The sequence below is a fragment of the Trichechus manatus genome, unplaced genomic scaffold, assembly GCF_000243295.1.
Source record: "Trichechus manatus latirostris isolate Lorelei unplaced genomic scaffold, TriManLat1.0 scaffold00002, whole genome shotgun sequence".
NCBI lineage: Eukaryota > Metazoa > Chordata > Mammalia > Sirenia > Trichechidae > Trichechus > Trichechus manatus.
In genome coordinates, this window is record NW_004443938.1 from 1,803,119 (window position 1) to 1,809,294 (window position 6,176).

A 6,176-nucleotide genomic window follows, 5' to 3' on the forward strand; every position below is an offset into this window, starting at 1 on the left:
ATTTATTTAAGTACATTTTTATTTCAGTGTTAATGCAATGTAATTTATTTTTTACTTTATGTGACATTATTTTATTATATTGTACGCATTTACTTTGAGTATAATCTGTTTTATTTATTTTATGTTATTTTTGCTTTTTTAGCTTATTTTGTTTCTATTATTGTATTTGTCTAAGTTATGCTGTGTTGTATAATTACTCCTTCAAGTCTGGTGGTGCACAGAGCAGCTGTGAACTCCCCAGCCTCTGGGGTTTGCGGGAAGCTGCTGTGTCTCTGACAGTGCACGTCGTCACGTCGTCACAAGGCGGGGGCCTTTACGGCTGTTTGAAACTGAAGAGAGGCATGTGTGCAAACCACTTTTTTTATACAGTATTACATGAGGTGTCTGAGTTGTTGGTAGGAAAAACAGAAATTCTGAAAATTTTTATTTGTTACACATTTGTTCCAACAGACCCCAGTGGGAACTCTGGGGTATTATTAGTGGTACTTCATGTGTATTACTAAACACTTAGGGTAGGCTTGTGGGAGGGGGCAAGAAAAAAAATCCATGCTACCTACCAAAAATTCAATGATTCAGCAAGCTTCTGTTAATGGAATCACAATATTAACAAAAAATTCGAAGCAGAAAATAATTGCATCATCAAAGGGTCAAATTATTTATTTATTTAATTTGTTATATTTATCTTATATTATTTTTGGATATTTCTAAATTTTATAAAATTAATTCATGTATTTATTTTTATATTTTATTTTAATTTAATTTTCATTAATTTATTTATGTTACACTATTTTTAATTTTTATTATTTATTTAATATAATCTGTTTCAGTTATTGCATGCTATGCTATGTTTTGCTATTTCATTTTGATTAGTTATTTAAATTATTTTATTTCATTAATTTTATTTATTTTATGACATTGACTCAATTATTAATTTATTCGAAGTTGTTATAGTGTGTTATTTTATTTTCTTTATGTTCCATTATGTTATTTCATTTATTTGGATTGTGTATGTGAGTTTATTTTAGTGTTTGTTACTTTATTTACCTCTTTATTTCATTTTATTTATTTCATAAAGACAATAAACTGGACACTTTCTGCAGCCTCCCTCTACACCTGCCCCTGGAACCGGGCCCTGGGCTTGGCGGGCCCTGAGCGCCCCCTCCTGGACGCCTTGCAGGGGAGGTTCGCATCTGGGTTCCCACTGCCTTCCCTTCCCACACAGTGTCCTGGGCTCTCAGATGGCCCACTTGCAGATACAGCTAATTCTTGGCTTTGTCCCTGGAGGTGGTGATTCAGCCCTTCACACATTCTGGGTAGATAGTGCCATCACCATCCAACAAATGTGGGACCCACTCCAGCCTGTTTTCTGGAGCCTGGGGTCCCTGTTCATGGCACAGTCATCAGAGGTGAACCTAGAGGCTTCACGGGAGAGGCACAGAGACTCCTGGGCTATCTCACGTCTCCCCAGACCCCACCTCGTTCTGTGCACCTGTTCTGGACACCTGCAATCAGAGACATTAGAAGGTGATTCATGCACGCACGCATGCACGCACACATGCACACACACACAGCCTCCGTGACATCACCTTGTAAAATCAGCCCAAAAGAAAAGCTCAGCCCACTTCATGGTGTGCTCTCTGGCCTCAGTCCTGGGCGTGGAGTGGGAAGCACTCTGACACCTGGGGAGGGGGCTCCTCTCAGAGAGCTGCAGAGAAGGGGCTCATTTGCGTGTCCTTCTCCCCGGAAGGGCCATCAGCTCCCCCTCTATGCAGGGTGCTCTCTCCTGGCCCCGCAGTCTCTGCATCCAGAGCATCTGACTGTCAGCAGTCAGTGAGAAGGCACCCATGGTGGGAGAATTGTAACCAACAGGAGGGTCATACTTACCAGCTTCCTATTGAGGCCAGGGTCTTGGGAGAAAGAAAAACAGGGAGAAATACGTTGCAACAAGGCATATTGACAGATGTGCGGATGACGACTTTCCACCTCCTTGGACTTCCGTAACACAACCCTGGACATCTGATGACAGCCGGTGTGCGCTGTGGCCAGCTGCTGCTGGCTTGCAAGAGATGAGTCCAGGATCTCGGTGTTCAGTGCCTGCACATTGAGGTCGGCCGTGATGGAAATATCTATACCACAGAAATGAGAAAAGGCCACACAGCAAGGTATTCTTTGTCCCCTCCTCCCGCCTCTACAGCCGGAGCTGGCTTGCCAGCACAGCACTGGAAACATTTCACAGATAATCAACGCAGTCAAGTGCCTACATTTCTTCTGTCTCTTTGCATAATTCCTAAGTCAAAGAAAGGCTGTGGGCAAACTGTCCCTGTGAAGGCCTCCGCCCAGCACAGCTGCCTTCCCCCAGGTTTCCGTCACTCTCAGGGCGTGTGTCCCCCAGAGTAGCATGCAGCAGTGTCCTCAGACCTCAGGCTGCTGGTCTGTAGCTATGCCTTGCTGACTGGGGCATCCGTGGAGAAGACAGATGGTTCTGTGAGGCTCTGGACAGACGTTGGCTTCCCGGTGTTGGTGCTGATCCAGCCCATCCACTGCAGGCCCTTTCCTGGAGTCTGCCACACCCACGCCACAGCATAGCTGGTGAGGGCAAATCCAGAAGCCCTGCAGGAGACCTTCACTGACTCTCCTGGCTTCTTCACCTCAGCCCCAGACTGCCCCAGCTGGACCTGGGTGTGTGTACCTGTGAAGTAAAGGGGGAGATGGGGCCCTGGAGCTGCCTCTGCATCCTCCCTAGTCCTGAGTCCTGGGGGCAACTGCCAGCAGGAGGAGAGTCCACCCCTACTCCACGGTGAGTGGGCTTTGGACTCAGTGGCTCTGTGGAACAACCAGGGCGGTGCCCTTGCTAAATGGTGCGTCAAGGAGAGCACCTCAGCTTTCAACTCTATGGGCTGCCCATTGTTTGCATATGAGTCAGGCTCTTTGAAGTCCAGCCCTGGTCTAGATCAGGTATGAATACCCTGATGCCCTAGAGGGTCCAAAACGAAACCATTGCCGTCAAGGGGATCCCGACTCAGCAATCCTATGGGACAGGGTAGAACTGTCCCATAGGGTTTCCAAGGCTGTAAATCTTTACAAAAGTAGACTGCCACATATTTCTCCCGTGGAGCCACTGGTGGGTTTGAACTGCCGACCTTTTGGTTAGTAGTGGAGCACTTAACCACTGCACCACCAGGGCTCCTTAGACAACCCCTAACCTGGGTGGCTGAGCCTGGACCGCTTGAATGTGTGGTGCCTGGATGTCCTTCACCCAAGGAGGCTGACAGCTGGTGGTGTCTGGGTATGGATGTCCCCACTCACCAGCCCCCATGATTTCACCGCTCCTTCCTCTGACTTCACAGATGAAATGGGGAAAAGCAACTTCTCCAGACCCGATACCGACTGTTTCCTGGGATCGTTCCTCTGCGTCTCTGACCAGGTGAGGTGATTTCATCCCGACCCATCACCTGCTGACTCTCTCTCATTCTCCTCCACCTTCTCTCTTGGATTAATCCTTCATTATCCACTGTCTCAGAAACAGACCTTACTCCTGACCTTCGTGAGCTGTCATTTGCAACTTTTCCGACAGCTTCATGGTGTTTCTTACTTAATGGATTAGAATTGAGACAAAGATAACGTTTAATATTTATAATTCTGTTTTTTATTCCCTCTCCTTGCTTAAAAACCCTTCAAACAAACAAAACAACGGGTAGAACAAAACTGAGCAAAAGTTAAAACAAATGAACACTCATAAAAGCAAATTAAAAATTATCCAAAGCTCCAGAAAAAGCAAACAAAACAAGCAAGAAAACCTCAGAAAGACAACGACACATTGCTCTTATCACCATAAATCAGACTAATAGCTGTCAAGAATTTGCAGCATAGATTATTAACCCTGTCCAGATTCACAGACGTGGTAAATTATCCATCTTCTGAATCATTGTTGGTGTCAGATGGATCTTGTCTGAAAGCAGAGAATACCAGAAAGATGTTTACCTGTGTTTTATTGGCTATGCAAAGGCATTCGACTGTGTGGATCATAACAAATTATGGATAACAAACAACTCTGTCTTGGAAGAAGTACAGCCAGAATGCTCATTAGCTTCTCACTGTACTTCTTCCAAGACAGATTTGTTTGTTCTTCTGGCAGTCCATGGTATATTGAATATTCTTCGCCAACACCGTAATTCGAATGCATCAGTTCATCTTCATTCTTCCTTACTCATCGTCCGGCTTTCACGTGCACGTGAGGAAATTGAAAACACCATGGCTTGGGTCAGGCGCACCTGCGTCCTCAAGGTGACGTTATTAAGGAGCTCTGCTAAAACCTGTGCAGCATGGGTGACCCTGCTGGTATTTAAATACCGGTGGCATAGCTTCCAGCATCACCACAATACCAAAGCCACCACAGAACAACAAACTAACAGATGGGTGGTGGATATTCTGGGTAAAAACGGAACCTGTCGCTGTGGAGTTGATCCTGACTCACGGTGACCCCGTGCGTCACAGAGTAGAACTGCTCCATAGGGTTTTCTTGGCTGTAATCTTTATAAAAGCAGATTGCCAGGCCTTTCGAAGGAAATGAGAGGATTTTTGTTTGTTTGTTTTGTTTTTACAAGAAATAAGAGACATAAAGGCAGGAAGAAGGAGGGAGCCCCCGGTGGAACTATTTGCTAGTACTGGACAAACGCAAAGAGCAGACGGGAAAACACCCCAAAATCAAAAACCCAAATCCCTCTTCCTTCCTTCTGCCCCGGGGCTGGGTCCTTGAACTCAGTGGGTCCTGAGGTCCCCCTGCAGTCCAGCCCCTGCGCTGCAGGGAGGGCTGGGTCTGGGCTCCCCCTCCCAGGGCCCTGGCTGCGCTGCAGGCCTGGAGATTCCCGGGTGTCCCCGGCTATTCAGGGCCCAGCTGCCGGGGAGCTGACTCTTGGTGTTTTCTCTGGAGACAGAGGGGATTGTGCGGATCATCTCTCTCTTGCTGCATTTGAATCCCTCAGCCTCCTTCGCCCCCTTCCCGGGGCCCTGGACACGCAGTCCTCCCGCAGGTGTGGACGTGGTCCTGGGCTCTCCAAGTCCCTGCGCGCACCCGCCAGGCTCCTCCCTTGCACCCCTGCACCCTGCACCCGTCATCTGCAGGTGTCCAGAGGCAGAGCCAGAGCCACCACCGGGTCACACACATGTTGTCCTCGCTGGGCCCCAGGCGCTCACCACCTCGGATGTGACCAGAAAGGAACCCGGACAGAGGCTCCCCAGGGGCGGCCAGGGCTCTGCCTGGGTTCCGGGCGCAGGCCCGGCCGGGTTCCTCTCCCAGGGTGCAGGGAAGGGCTGGGGCTTCTGGGGACCTGGGGACCCTCCCCGGCCACGCCAAGAAGGATGCTGGAGCTCAGAATGCGAGTTAGGTCAGTGCCCAGATTCCTGCAGCAGCTGAGGGATCAGAGCATCTGTGCCTACCTCACCCGGTCACACACTCTGCGTCCACACCGACCCCCCTGACGTCCACACACTTGCCATGACTGAATCAGTGATAAAACAGAAAACATAGCCATGAAGGATGGAGGAGAAAAAGGGTGCGATGTACACGGGAACACGGGAGGCATTACCGCACCTCAGCAGGATTCTTAGTCACATAATTGGGGGAAAAAAGATGAGACAGAAAGTGGAGCTGGTAAAATATCTCTGGAGATGGTGGTGAGAATTTTTCCAGAATTGAAGATATGCAATCAAAATTTCAAGACATCATAGGAAAACTGAGGTGGAGTGTGGGGGTGAAGCTCCCCCAAGCTCATCAGAAAACAAGACAAAGCAAAACAAACTACAAAAACTGTTGAGGGCCAGAGAAAATCTTAAAAGCTTTAGGTGAAACTTAATTGTCGTTAAATGCATCAAGATATGGGCTGAAATCACACTTCCCATCATGCACGGCCGAAACAGTGGCTGGAGATCTCCGAAGTCTGAGGGGGAAATTGGTGCTAGTGTGTAATTGTGGGGTTTAGGCGGAGAGCGGTACATTGGGCCAAGTACAATCATGTCCTTGGACTGGATAGAATAAAAGGTAAAAGCAAGCATCATCAGATTTGATAGGTCAAGGATTCTCATTCTTCTCTCTGTTAAGTGCTGAAGGGGGAGGAAAGAGTGTCTAATCAACACACTTTCAGAGGGGAAAATTGGCACAATGCAGAAGAGCTCTTCAG

The 6,176-nt window shown here is 47.8% G+C and overlaps 1 pseudogene; it reads right to left on the reverse strand.

Moving 5' to 3' along the window:
- The window catches only part of LOC111819971 (uncharacterized), a 22,354-nt pseudogene extending 19,038 nt beyond the window's left edge, over positions 1-3,316 (reverse strand).
- Positions 3,317-6,176: the final 2,860 nt, after the last annotated feature.